Source organism: Lynx canadensis, chromosome A3 (genome assembly GCF_007474595.2).
Source record: "Lynx canadensis isolate LIC74 chromosome A3, mLynCan4.pri.v2, whole genome shotgun sequence".
Taxonomy (NCBI): domain Eukaryota; kingdom Metazoa; phylum Chordata; class Mammalia; order Carnivora; family Felidae; genus Lynx; species Lynx canadensis.
In genome coordinates this window covers 138,477,547-138,492,301 of record NC_044305.1, presented here as the reverse complement: position 1 = coordinate 138,492,301, position 14,755 = coordinate 138,477,547, and the positions used below count along the sequence as shown (strand labels likewise).

The 14,755-nt window shown below is 50.8% G+C and overlaps 1 long non-coding RNA gene across 1 annotated transcript in view; it reads right to left on the bottom strand.

Moving 5' to 3' along the window:
- Nucleotides 1-8,928: 8,928 nt before the first annotated feature.
- The window catches only part of LOC115509792, a 107,557-nt gene continuing 101,730 nt past the window's right edge, over nt 8,929-14,755 (bottom strand). The window contains exon 3 of the long non-coding RNA XR_003967499.1: nt 8,929-9,061. This is a non-coding gene — a long non-coding RNA (uncharacterized LOC115509792). The remainder of the gene's footprint in view (nt 9,062-14,755) is intronic.

Here is a 14,755-nt window from a genome sequence, read left to right as displayed (position 1 = left end):
CTTCCTTCCTCCCCCCCTTCCTTCTTCCCCTCCTTCCTTCCTTCCTTCCTTCCTTCCTTCCTTCCTCCTTTCCTTCCTCCCCCCCCCTCCCTTCCTTCTCTCCTTCCTTCCTTCCTTCCTTCCTTCCTCCCTTCCTTCCTTCTCTCATTCCTTCCTTCTTTCCTTCCTTTCTCCCTTCTTCCTTCCCTCCCTCCCTCCCTTCCTTCTCTCTTTCCTTCCTTCTTCCCTCGCTTCCTTCCTCCCCCCTTCCTTCTCTCCTTCCTTCCTTCCTTCCTCCCTCCCTCCTCTTCCCTTTCTCCCTCCCTTCCTTCCTCCCCCCCTTCCTTCTCTCCTTCCTTCCTTCCTTCCTTCCTTCCTTCCTTCCTTCGTTCTTTCCTCCCTCCCTCCCTCCCTCCCTCCCTCCCTCCCTTCCTCCCTTCCTTCCTTCCTCCCTCCCTCCCTTCTTTCTCTCCTTCCTTCCTCCCTCCCTTCCTCCTTCTTTCCTTCCTCCCTTCTTCCTTCCTTCCTTCCTTCCTTCCTTCCTTCCTTCCTTCCTCCCTCCCTCCCTCCTCCTCCCTTTCTCCCTCCCTTCCTTCCTCCCCCCCTTTCCATCCTTCCTTCCTTCCTTCCTTCCTCCCCCCTTCCATCCTTCCTGCCTTCTTTCCTCCCTCCCTCCCTTCCTCCCTCCCTCCCTTCCTCCCTTCCTCCCTCCCTCACCTCCTCCTCCCTTCCTCCCTTCCTCCCTCCTCCCTCCCTCCCCTCCTCCTCCTTCTTCCCTCCCTCCTCCTCCCTTCCTTCCTTCCTCCCTCCTCCTCCCTTTCTCCCTCCCTTCCTTCCTTCCTCCCTCCCTCCCCCCTCCTTCCTTCCTCCCTTCCTTCCTCCCTTCCTTCCTCCTTCCCTCCCTCCCTCCTCCCTTTCTCCCTCCCTTCCTCCCTCCCTTCCTTCTCTCCTCCCTCCCTTTCTTCTCTCCTTCCTCCCTCTCTCCCTTCCTTCTCTCCTCCCTCCCTCCCTCCCTCCTCCTCCCTTGCTTCCTCTCTCCTTCCTTCCTTCCTTCCTTCCTTCCTTCTCTCATTCCTTCCTTCTTTCCTTCCTTTCTCCCTTCTTCCTTCCCTCCCTCCCTCCCTTCCTTCTCTCCTTCCTTCCTTCTTCCCTCCCTCCCTTCCTCCCTCCCTTCTTCCTTCCTTCCTTCCTTCCTCCCTCCCTCCCTCCCTCCCTCCCTCCTCTTCCCTTTCTCCCTCCCTTCCTTCCTCCCCCCTTCCTTCTCTCCTTCCTTTCTTCCTTCCTTCCTTCTTTCCTCCCTCCCTCCCTTCCTCCCTCCCTCCCTTCCTCCCTCCCTCCCTTCCTCCCTCCCTCCCTTCCTTCTCTCCTTCCTTCCTTCCTTCCTTCCTTCCTTCCTCCCTTCTTCCCTCCCTTCCTTCTCTCCTTCCTTCCTTCCTTCCTTCCTTCCTTCCTTCCTTCCTTCCTCCCTTCTTCCCTTCCTTCCTTCTCTCATTCCTTCCTTCCTTCCTTCCTTCCTTCCTTCCTCCCTCCCTCCCTCCCTCCTCCTCCCTTTCTCCCTCCCTTCCTTCCTCCCCCCTCTCTTCCATCCTTCCTTCCTTCTTTCCTCCCTCCCTCCCTTCCTCCCTCCCTCCCTTCCTCCCTCCCTCCTCCTCCCTTCCTCCCTTCCTCCCTCCCTCCCTCCCTCCTCCTCCCTTCTTCCCTCCCTCCCTCCTCCTCCCTTCCTTCCTTCCTCCCTCCTCCTCCCTTTCTCCCTCCCTTCCTTCCTTCCTCCCTCCCCCCTCCTTCCTTCCTCCCTTCCTTCCTCTCTTCCTTCCTCCTTCCCTCCCTCCCTCATCCCTTTCTCCCTCCCTTCCTCCCTCCCTTCCTTCTCTCCTCTCTCCCTTCCTTCTCTTCTCCCTCCCTCTCTCCCTTCCTTCTCTCCTCCCTCCCTCCCTCCTCCTCCCTTCCTCCCTCCCTCCCTGCCTCCCTCCCTCCCTCCTCCTCCCTCCCTCCTCCTCCCTCCCTCCCTGCCTCCCTCCCTCCTTCATTCCTCCCTCCCTCCCTGCACTTCAGCTACTTTAGATCTTTTAAAGAAACTCCTGAGATACCACTTTCCAGCACCATCAGTGTTCGTCTCTTCTAGTCAAACTGTGCTGACTTGATGCCCGCTGCCCTGGTGAAGGAGGCTTGGACGGTGTGGAATGAAGAGTGCGGACATCACGGCGTCCCTCCGCGGCTCCCCCGTTGGCCTGTGTGGGTCCATGCTCCCCAAGCTCCCCAGCACCCGACTTCCAGTCACTGAGGGCCCCCGATGTGTGTGTTTTCTGCTCTGTCTGGAGTCCCGCAGTGGAGACCCGCTTGCGGTCCCTTCTGCCTTCCGTGTGAGGATGAGCGAAGAGAAGTCCGGTGGCCGTGAAAGTCTGACGTTTTGCTTAGGATTCCAGAGCACATGATGAGAGAGAGAAGCTATCGCCAGATGACACACGGACTTTTCAGGACCGTGTGCGCACTGTGTCTCGAAAGGAGGGAGCCCTGCATCCTGGGCTCCCCTGTCTGCAAATCACCTTGGGAGCACCCTGGTACAATAAGGTTTCCTTCAATTAACCGAGTGAGTGCAGCGTGAGGGGGGAGCACCCTCCCTCAGAGTTCACAAGCGGCCCTGCAGGTGCGAGGAGTAAACGTTCACCTCGTGCCCTCGTGGACCGCACTAGACACACTGCCAAGGGGGTGCGTGAACCACGCACACAGACACACCCCACACGTGCTCTGCCCCTCACGCATGCACACGCACACAGATACACGCGCACACGCTTCTCTGAGCCATTCGAAAGTAGGCTGCCGGCATCGCGGCCACTCACACCTAGACCCTCAACACGTGTCCCTCAGGGAAAAACATCCACGTTCTCCTCCGTAACCTAAGTGTAACGTTAACAAGAAGGGAGTTAATACCGTTCCAGCCGTATCATAAAACGCACGGTTCCTTTCACGTCTCCCTCAGTTATCCGTAAAGGTTCTTTGTAGGTCTTTTAGTGTCTAAAACGTAGCTGAGGCATCCAACCACGTTCCCTTCCTTACCCAAAGAATGTCTTCTCCGATAGATGCTGCTTTTTCCATTTGTTCGCATCCATGGTTATTTCCTGAATGTTACTTTAGGGGATATTTTCCTTTAACAATTTTGAAAGTTTAGACTTTAGATTATAATTTCTACTACCGAGTAAGTGAATAAGTAATGATCTAGATTTTTTGTAAGACAAATTTTAACGGAGAAGATTTTAGGGGAGGAGCGTGGGAGAGCAGGTGAGTCAGGGCACAGGGACCGCCAACCAGGGGGCCGGAGGGGGCCTGCCCTCCGTCCTGTTTCCCGCCTCGGGTCCCCGCCGTCCCCTCCGTCCATCCCTTCCCTTCCCGTGTCTCCTTCCTTCACTCACATGGTGCAAACATAAATGCAAAAGGAAGAAACAAATGAAGTAAAAACAAAAGAGAAAACTCCGCCCTCAGGCCCGCCTGTTTACGTACAGGAATGACTCACGTGAACATTCCTATTCTCTCGTCTACCCTCCTAGAACTTTTATGCAAATACCAGCAAATGTTTGTATGTGTGTTCATATTTCTGCTTCTTTTCCGCTCCTTGGTTTTTTATTTGTACGTCAGTTTGTAGAGGGCCTTCCTTCCTTTCTACCCGGCTGCACGGGAAGCAAAGACCCTCTGATCTGAGTGGGGGAGCACACAGCACGGATGTAAATCAGACTGTTTGCGCCTTACTCTTTAGGACAAAGCACCTGTGTCGGCTCCTTATGAGCAGTGACGGCAGTAAGTGTGGTTTGCGGAGCTCGGGCTGCGAGCCGGCCCCGGGGCGTCACAGGCGGTGCTGGATGCCATCATCGGCAGCCCCGGCCGTGGCAAGCCGTCCACCTGTGTCACAGGTGACGACACTGTGGCTCTGGCATCTGAGTGGACGCCCTGTGCTCTGCAGTCACGCCTCCAGGGGTCAGTCACCACCTCCTTGGTTTGCCCCCACGCCCCGTGGCCCTCACAGACACCTGCCCCTTCGTCCCAACCAGCCCTGCCCTGGCTGAGACCCTCGACGACCCCGGACGTCCGACGGTCCCCTTCCAGCCTCCCTCCTAACCCACCCTTCACGCACCTTTGTCAGGGGAAGGCCAGACACGTCTCCCCTTAAACTCACCCGCAGTCCCCACGGTCCACAGCGCGTAACCTGAACTCACAGAGTCCAAACCCTCTCCCCCTTCGCCTCCCTCACCCAGACCGCTGGGTCTGAGGCTGGTGCCAAGCGTAAAATACCCGTCTCCCAGAAAAGTGGGTCGGCAGCCTCCGAGTATGGCCCCGGGCGTTAATTCTCCAGGACCCTGTGCTCCAGGACACTTCGAGTCACCCGCTTTGGGGCTGGATTTTCTGCATTATGAGCCACCGTTTCATACACGCCATTCTTCCAGACCTTTTCACGGTGTGTGGTTAGGTTTTGTTACCTTTTGGTGTATGTGCACCCCTGTCCACTGAAGGGTTAAACGTGAACAACTTGGTGGCAGAGTTCTAGAATCCATGTTTCGCATCGGTAATGTCTGGCGTGTTGTAGCTGACTCGGAAATGTGTTGCACAAATGCACAAAATCACACATGGATGGGAATGAATGATATTTATAATAATTGATTTGACAATTCATTTTATTAAGGAAATAGGCATCTATTTCCTGGAAATGTCAGTTGACTCTCCTCCCTTCACCTGTGCCTGTGACAAACAGAGGACCGGAAGCCTGAGAAAGCAGAAGGCCACAGCCTAGCGGGACAGCGTCTGTGGACTTATGACCAGGCTCTTCGCGGGACGGTGTGGGCCAGGCAAAGCAAGGGGAGCCCGCACCAGCTAAGGCTGCACATAAGCAGGGGGTTTGCTGGAAAAGGTCAAGGACGCGCAGTATTTCCTTTAGAGTAGGGCTCCGTGCACATGGCTGGAAAGTCCGCAAAGAATGACTCAAGGGGAAAAGTCAACTCTCCTGCCACCTTTGTGTCCCAGCAAAAAAAAAAAAAAAAAAAAAAGTGTGCATGTTTGTGTACATGTGTGTACGTGTGTACGTGTGTGCGTGTACTTCATACTTTTGTTACATAAATGTCGGGACACAACACAGAGTCTGTACCCACTTGTCACACGCACTGACATGCACGAGGGGCTGTTCCACACCCGCTCTGTCTGTATCACAAACACATAATAACGCGTCTTCACACAGCATGAGAACCCGCTCGTTTGCAGACAAGACCAGCGTCGAGCCCGATGCACGGCCAGCGTGTGTGAAGAGCTGGGGTATGAACGAGACACGTCCCTGCGTCAGGACACCCACACGCTCGGAATAACAAGCTGATGCCAAAGAACTCTGGGTTCAAGACGCCAGGGCGGAGAGGGAAGCCCCTGCCGTGTTTCTGGATTTTTCCTGGCCTTGCTGCCTGCCAACAGCTCTCCCTCTACCAGAGATCCTTCCAAGAAGTCAGGGAGCCTGGGTCTAGCTGAGCCCTTGCTAATGTTCACCCACAGGCCCCACAACCAGGGTCCAGTTGGTGGTGCTGCTCCTCAGGGAGTCACAATCTGGAAGGGAATCAGGGTACATCTGTCCGAAATGTAAAGGCAGCTCACTGCCCACTTCACAAGAAGTACAGATACTTTACATACTAAAACACCTTCTGTTTCAAGGACGAAATGCAGTGATTTATATCTCATTTAATCCTTGTGATGGTCCTGCTAAGAAGAAACTACGCATTATGCCCATTTTACTGGTGGGGAAACGGAGGCTCAGATTCCCAGAGTTAAGTACGTCCTGCAAAGTTACAGAGATAGTGTGCTAGGCTTAGGATTTGTTTCCTGCTCTGGTTGCCTCCAACTTTTTACCCAAATTTCTGTCCAATACTGATGACATGTGAGACCAGCAGACCTCTCTTTGCTTAACTACTTAGGGTGAATCTGCTATAACATGTCTGTGACTGGTGTTTCTGCCGTTTTCTACCACACATTGTGTCCTGTTCTGATCTATTCTGAAATAATTTATGAATTGTCAAAGTGCTGCTTTAAAGATACCTGCATTCTGGCAAATCGTTTCAGTGGGAAAAAAATCAATTAATGTTCTGCATTTTACTTAAATGATTTATACTACTAATTCATATCCCAAATAAGGTAAGTTTGAGACACTCATAAAACAGCCCTTTAAAAACATAATCTATGGCGTCATTAAAGTCTTTCTTGAGATTAATCCCTTCATCAAGTTTCTGATGTCAAATCTATGGCAATTTAAAATAATTCTCTTTTGTGTTCGGAATTTTATTCTGTGTTCTCTGTATTTTTGGTTTGGAGTTATGGTGTATTTCAGAAGACAGACTGGATGGATACACTTTCCCAAATTGTGCGGTTTGCTCTGCCCTGTAGCCCAGCACCTACACTGTGGTGAGGGTCGTACGTAACGGAAATTTGTATAGAATAAAAGCATCGCTGGGTCCCCAACGGATTCTCTCTCCTCTGGTGCTGGGGTTTGACACATAACTCCCTGCGTGTCTAAGTCGGACACCTGTGATTTTACATCCCGTCCAATTTTCAGGAGGACATAAAGGTATTTCTGGGTGGTCGCGTTGATGTAGGCCTGAAGATACTAGAAGTGTTTTCCCCTCCAAATCTTTCAGGCGTCGTGTTCTGCCCTGACTTCTCCAGACAGAGCTGCCTGCTGTCCTTGGCCTTCTGGCAGCTTCTGTCCCAGCTCGACCCTGACTACTTGGCTCGCACGGCGGCAACGCGCTCGTCTGTGGAACAACGTGCTGGCGGAGCCTGAGTTTTGACACTGTTGTGTGAGTTTGCGAGTAACGAAATTTGAAAAGAGAGTAAGAGTCATGTTCTGTTTTCCAAAAATGATTACTCAGGACATCTCAATTCACGTATTTACTACGGATTGGCAAACTACCGTCTGAAGGCCAAATTCCCTTGCTGCTGATTTTGTGAATGAAGTTTTACAGGGACACGGCCACACCCGTGTGTTCACGGATGGCCTGTGGCGGCTCTCCCACAACAATGCTTGTGCTGTACTTGCTCTGGGGACCGTGTGGCCCTCAAAGCCTGAGATGTTTGCTGTCAGGACCTCTGCAGAAAAAATTTGTGCGCCCCCGTCTATGCAATACGATGGTTTCTACGTTTTCACGTTATAGATGATCATGTGAAGATATATGCTTTGTTTCTGGAAGCTATTGGCGTTAGTGTTTCCATTTTGGAATGCTGCACCGTTTATTTCAATCTACCGCTTTATTTCATCACCCAGGGACTCAAGTACTTATGACACACACACAGCAAATACACACTGATGATCCCCTCAAGGCCAGACATTAATCTTTAAAGGACAAGAGAGTGGAGAAGAAACATCCAGGAGCCGCAGAGGGTAAATGCGAGCGTCACTTTTGCTATGCACAACTCTTTCATGACGGCTTCATGCGTGTTATCACCAAAGCTCTGCAGGCAGGAGATGTTGACATTTAGAGAAGACTGAACGAGATTACATACGTGAAACACTCCGCTGTGAATCGCGGGAGTGTTGGGTGCGCTCCTGCTGTTATCACTTCTACCCGATTGGCCTGGAGGCCCCTGGGGACTGTCGGCGGCCACACTCACTTTGCCCCCCAGACCACCAACCCCAGGGCCTGCTGGAACCCCGGAGTCTCCCCATCTGCTCTGAATAAGTCCGACCGCCCACCTGGAAAGCGTGCACCTTTCTCTCAGTGCCCAACGGCCTTCCTCGACTGAGAAACCCATTCAAAGCCAAGAGCATTGAATGTCAAGATGGACTTCGCTCTGAAAACCAGCCGGCCCCTTTTTGTGTCACTTCACAAACTCGTGGGGAGGTTGGTATCGGAACGCTTTATAGGACGCAAATTTGTGGGGAGGTTTGCCGTAGAGGACGTGCGTTGATGATCGTCACATAAGTGTGAACACTTAACTCTGAGCCAGAGATGCCAATTCAGCGAATCCGCATTTAAAGATTAGACCCACACAAAACATTCCATGAAACATTCTTCAACTTATGAGTAAAACTCGGCGGGATTAGACAAAACAGGGTTATGGATACGAAACACCTACGCTTCAGAGCCCGTAACTGACTTTGAAGTCAACAGGACTTTAACGTTCAGTGTGAGTAAGTTTTTTAAAAGTCCGGGGAAGTGACGATTAACCAACCAGTGGGTGCGGTGGGCTCTTCAGGGAGAGCGAACAGGGGGCAGCCGAGAAGACGGAACAACCAAGACCCGTGAAGGCGGCAGCACCCGCTGGGCGGCACACGGACGCATCACTGCAGCACATGAACCTTAAAAGGCCCGAGTTTTCCCCGTAGAGCATCCCAAGAGAGTACCTTCCCCCCAGAAGCTTCGTACTCTCCTCCAGCAAAGTCACATGCGCAACACGGACTGGTGAGTGTGGGTACTGAGAAAGTAACACCGGAGCTTTTGACGTCAGCTCCAGGCACATGTTACGGTCATGCCGGCCCCCGGCTTGCACGAGATTCCCAAGGAGAACCTGCTGCCCCGGGCAGCACCCCCTTCCCGAGGGCCAGCCCCCACCCCCAGCTCTCCACACCGCAACTGAGGAAATTTGCAAACCAGCGCTGCAGCGACTGCGGAATTTCTGGCAACATTCGAAGTGAAGCGTTTCCCTTTGAGGGTCCCAGTCCCACTTCCTCCCCGCTAGCAATCCCCAGGACCCTCCCAGCACCCAGAAGGACGCACAGCCCGTGCCACCCTATACAGTTTTAGTGGCAAGAACAACAAATGCATCATCTAATTTAACTGCAGACGGCTCTTTTCAGCATGAATGGTCTGCTTGGAGGTGATGCACAACGGGACTTCTAACAGCCCCCCCGCCCCCCCCGAGGCCAGGAAGCACCAGCCAGCCGGGAAGAGTAGTGATTCGGGGCGGCGATTGGGGAGGACGCTCACGCACCTGCCCCAGAGCTGCCGCGGCGGGTACCTGCACTGTCGCCCGGGGCGCTCCTTGGATCCGGTCGGCTCCCCCGGAAGGTCAGAGCTCCAGATGTCCCGTCCAGGTGACTTCACCAGGTCTCCTTCGGGTTCATTTTCTAAAGGACAGAACAACACAGGGTATCACTGACAGGAGAGAGGAGGGGCCGACGGCCGCCTCTCCTTCGTGCCGCCCCCCTCACCGCCGAGCACCCCACTTTGAGTACGGAGCTGCTCGCGAGGAGACACCGGTCCATCGTGCCAGCGGCACTGATTGCAAAGGCCGTGCCGGCCGAGCAGAAAATGCTTCTACACGTCTAGTGAGGCCACTTTGAAATCCAAGGTTTTTAACAGTTTTAAATACAACTCTAGGTTTGGAGGTAAAACTAAGTGCACTTAATATTTAGATTGACCAGTTACCAGCCAATTTGTAAGGTTACTGCCTTTTTAACACTTTGGCGCAATTAAGAAACAATTTAATAGGCGAGAACTATTTCGGATGTGTAACTATTTCTTGGAAATAATGGGACTCATTCATAATGAAACATAGTCTGTTGCTGACGAGGACTCTTCCAGATGTCACCTCGACTTTATTGTAGGGGAAGAACCGCAAAAGAGATCGTCTGCATTCATGCAAAATTTGAATTTGTGAACTCTCCGTCTGGGTTTTCTGCAGTATGGTCTCAGGATTGGGAACTCTCGACCATTCTAATTGGCAAAGAAAATGCCCAGATCATTTCAAGTATACTGTAAAGAGAGAATTTATTTTGTTGAAGAGAAGACGGACAGAACATCAGAAAGTGGAGAGGGCGAGGTGTCTCAGATTTAAAGCTATTGTTTCTGGTGCAAACCTCTAAATTCAGAGAAGCTCATTAAATCGAGTCTGTGGCAATAACAGAGAAGTGTTAATGGGCATCAGCGAAGTGTGTCAGGCAAATGAGGAGACCCCGAGGGTTCCACACTGCTCACCATCAGCTATTTTCTGCAGCGTTACCGTAAATCCTCAAAAACATCCTGTATTTCACTTCCTGTGTGTTACCTCACAATAAAGGAAATATTCAGGGTGCTTGGCGAGTGGGATTTAAAACAAGCGCACACACAATTTCCTGTGAAATTCACAGGCAGCCTATAAAATGCACCATAACAAATGCTATTATTTTCCCTGATAAGAATTGACCAAAACAAACGCATAAAGAACAGAATAATTTGGAAATATGCACCTGGAGCTAGAAGGATGTGAAAATTACCCGGGAAAGTCAAGTTTGAAAGATAAAATGAGAGTTAGTATATTTTTCTATGTATCGAAGTCTAGAATCATTAGTTTGGAGTTACTGTGGAACATTTTTAAATGTATTAACCTTTTAGTACACGTTACGATTTGTGGTTTTATTTAGAGCCGTCTATAGCCGTCTATACTGGAGAATCTTTGAGGGGAGTCGTGTGTTTTGTGGTCTTTTCCTGACTGCCCGTACTCAAAACACAGCCAGATACACGTGCACACACACACACACACATGCCCACGTAATATACATGCAGAATATTCTTGTCAACACAGGCTGTTGCTTTTTTTTTTTAATTTTTTTAAATGCTTCCTTATTTTTGAGAGACAGAAAGACAGAGCACAAGCAGGGGAGGGGCAGAGAGAGAGAGGGAGACACAGAATCCAAAGCAGGCGCCAGGCTCCGAGCCATCAGCACAGAGCCCGACGCGGGGCTCGAACTCACGAGCTGTGAGATCGTGACCTGAGTGGAAGTCGGAAGCTCAACTGACTGAGCCCCCGAGGTGCCCCCAAACTGTTCTTTTATTTACAGTATGATCTGTAAACCTAACTTTTATGTGACCGAGGCAAGTGCCCCCTGAACCTCCGCACACCAGACACAGCCCCTTCTGACCATCTGGATTCAGACGGGAGCCTCCATCCGGGACGTAAGCAGTGTCTTCTGCACTCTGACCTCTACTGCCCAGCACTCAGAGCCCTCACCCTTGCAGGACAAGGTGTGAGCCCACACGCAGTGCTCTGCGTCAGGACACCAGGGGCTGCTGAGGACAGATGTGTGCTTAGCGGATATTTACTGCGATTCAGCCCCTGCTATTTTGACTTTCTGAAACCCATGCCTGCCCTTCCCAGCAGATCCTCGTAGGGGGGTTACGCAGAAGCTTGATATGACTGGTGTTGAAATCCTATCACAATTGTTTAAAATTATAGTAATTGGGGCGCCTGGGTGGCTCAGTTGGTCAAGCATCCGACTGTGGCTCAGGTCATAATCTCATGGTTTGTGGGTTCAAGCCTCGCATCGGGCTCCGTGTCATGCACAGAGCCCACTTCTGATCCTGTCTCCCTCTCTCTCTGCCCCTCCCCTGCTCACGTGCTCTTTCTCACTCTCAAAAATAAATAAAACATTTATAAAAACTATATAATGATTATTTTCATGGAATGCTAGTGAATATATAGACTGTCATGTTTATGTATTATTTCTAGGTAGGCAAGAGCCATCCTAGCTAATACTGGTGTGAACGTTTTGGGTTCACTGAACTCTGAAGTTCAGGTTCCTCTCAGACAATGGTAGGGCGGGGCTAAGAATGTCTTTGCTTTATCCCCCGAATACCAAACACTTGGCTCCCCCCGCCTTGCTACGGCACTGGATGTGAACTTCTGGCCGGTGAACGGTTTGCATAAGAAGCGTGCCATTCCCGTTTGGTGCACACGCTACCTTTGTTTATAGAATGGGTTAGGGTTAGGGTTAGTCTACACCTTGGAGTGTCCACTAAGTGGCACCAGGAATCGCCCTACAAGTGCCCTTCTGCCCCGAAGTACTTCTCGGCAGGAGGCCCTGACCTGAACAGGTCTGCCCTTGTGCCCCTCCCCTCCTTGCACCTGCCTCTCCCTGCTCTGTGCACCTGCCCCTCCCCCCACTGCACCTGTCCCTCCCCCCCTTGTGTACCTGTCCCCTCCTCCTGCACCCACCCCTCCCCCTCTCTGTGCACCCGCCCCTCCCCCCTGCACCTGTCTCCCCCCCGAGACTTCCCCAGCAGTGTGCCAGCCCATTGGGTTTGGATGTCCTGTCCCTGCATCAGTGCTTTCCTGAGGTTTCTTAATGTCAAAGAGACCTTCTGATTAACTCAGTTGTGCCTAAATGACACATGCAGGTGTCTCTTTGGCAATCTGAGTCACTGTTACAGGATTATGTACCAGCGGAAATGTCTCTTGCCTTTTCTTCTCCCTAAAATTTCTAAGAGAGATTGGTTAAAAAATGAGGGACATGTTTTGACAGACCTCCTCCTCAGACTTACAACACTGCACAATAGGAACCAGACAATTCCTCAGAAGGCAGTTAGGAGTAAATCCTTCTCAGTGAACACACAGAGAGGCTCGGGTGAGTCTCCAGGGATGAATCCAAGGGCCCATGACCTGCTTTTGTTTGCTCGCCCAGACCCACGCTCAATACTCTCTGAAGGAAAGCCTCCCCTTAAAAGGTCTTCTGTGTACTCATAAGATCACGGCACGGCTGTGGCCCCGGTGGGGTCGGCACTGTCCCCACGTACCCTCTCCATGGCCTCGAGGCTGCTGATTTTCCACTTGGTGCTCTGCCTCCTCCACACCTGCTAGGGCATCAGAACCCACTACTGGGTCGAGATGAATCAATTGTTTGTATGCGGTGGGTTCTCCATCAGTCTTTCCTGCCTGAATAGAGGAATTATGTTCCCCTTTGTGCCAAATTAAAGATATTTTAGTAAATCCACTCCCTTGCTGGTGTTCTTCGTTTTAGAATATGCTCAGCTTCTAGCTCGCCATAAAATTTAGACCATGTCCACTTGTGGTTTCTCAGAGAAAAGAAAAGATCATTTTCGGGAGATACAGGTGATAAGGAAGACAAGGAAAGAAGAGAAGGTTTATGAGAAAATAAGCAAGCAAGTGAGGATCCATCACGATGAAATGATAGGAAAGCAGGAGAACGTGTGCAGAGTTTGAAATCATCTTCTTTCCGTTTTTAATACCTATCACCTCTTCGTCACGCGTTCTCAATCTAAAACGTCACAGATTTGCCTTAAGCCTCCGTTACGTTGAATGCTGCGATGTATTTCCGAGGATTTAGAAGGTCTGAGTCTATGGTTTGTACAAACTTAGCACCTCTGTTGATCCCTCATGCAGCATGGCCCTCAGAACAGGACTTCAACCTCTTCCTCCCCTCAAGGGGCCGCTGATTGCAGCACGTTAACAAACAACAGAACAGAGCATTTGTTCGTAATTTGGAGCTTTTGTGGATAAAAATATCAGGGGCACCTGGGTGGCTCAGTCAGTTGAGTGTCCAACTCTTGGTTTTGGCTCAAGTCATGACCTCACAGTTTGTGAGTTCAAGTCTCACACTGTCAACACAGAGCCCGCTTGGGATTCTCTCCCTTCCTCTCTCTCTCTCTCTCTCTCTCTCTGCCTCTCCCCTAATTGTGCGCCCTCTCTCTTTCTCTCTCTCAAATAAATAAACTTACAAAAACTAAACAAAATGACAACAAAATCGATCGAAAACACATGCACGGTCTGCCTCCAGCTATCTTCTGATTATGGGTATTCTCAAGCTTAGACCCGTGCCTGAAGCCACTGATTCTCAAGACTAACACTGGGAAGGAAACTCGTTTCCTACTGTGGGCTTTTAGCGAGGGCCAGCAGGACCCCCGAGGACGACGATATGGTTTTAGTGGGTTTACTTGTCTGCGACGTGGTGATAGGGAGTGAGCAGGACTCAGGCTTCCGTGGCGGTGACGGGAACACCTTGCCCTCCGGAATTGGTCCGCGTGTGTGATAATCTAACACGCACGTGCCCCAGCCTGACAATTACCGCTCCCCGTAGCCACCAAGTATGTTTTAGTCACACGTGTGCGCAGATGCACGTATGACTGTTTGGTGCAGAATTGTGTATAACCAAAAACGAAACTGTCAGTGGTGGGCTGGTTCGATTATTCTAAACAAACAATCGGATTGGCCAGTATGGTTGATGGCACAGGGTCACTGTAGATCAGTGTTAACAGCATGGTGCAGAGGAACAGTTACCGTCAACCTCATGTGTGCACATCAGTAACCTGATACCATACTCCATGTTTACATATGCACACACATCAATGTGCAGAACAGTTTGGAGCAGTTACAACAGACCCACGGCTAGCAGGGACTGTCTTTGGAAAAAAGAGTGAGATTTTGAGGACTAAGAAGGATTTTCACTTTTTATCTTAAATCTTAATGTTTAATGTTCATCTTAATTGTTTGGTGTTTTATTGGAAAACGCACTCATGTAACATTTATGCAACCGAAAAACCCCCCAAAATATTATTTTTCTTATATCTGTTAGTATTTTCAAAAGTTATGTATCGATTGCCATAAAAAATGATTAGCAAATTCAGGTTAAAAAACTATACTTCCAAGATCACATAATAATTACGAGCAACTTGAACTGCCCCCAAACCAAACCATTCACTGCTTCCCACTGTATTTATAACTGGTTCTGGGATCTGCTGGCTGTTTACACACCAATAAACAATGCTACAAGGAAATCACATTTAGGTCCAATTAGATCATTCAAGCTCATTAGAAAAATCCTTCCAAATTAAGCAAAATGTTATAGAAAAGCAATTAAATGTGGAGGCAATTAAAACAAAGGCCAATCAGTGCCACATCGGGGAGGAGAGGGCTGCTTCTGACACCCAGCGCCACCCCCCAGAGCCCGTCCGCCAGCGGCCACTTCCCGGATCCCCTCCTCCGGCGTCCCTCCCCTGGCAGCCATTCCCTGGCGGCCACCCCCACCCCCCAGCGGTGCTCTCTACCT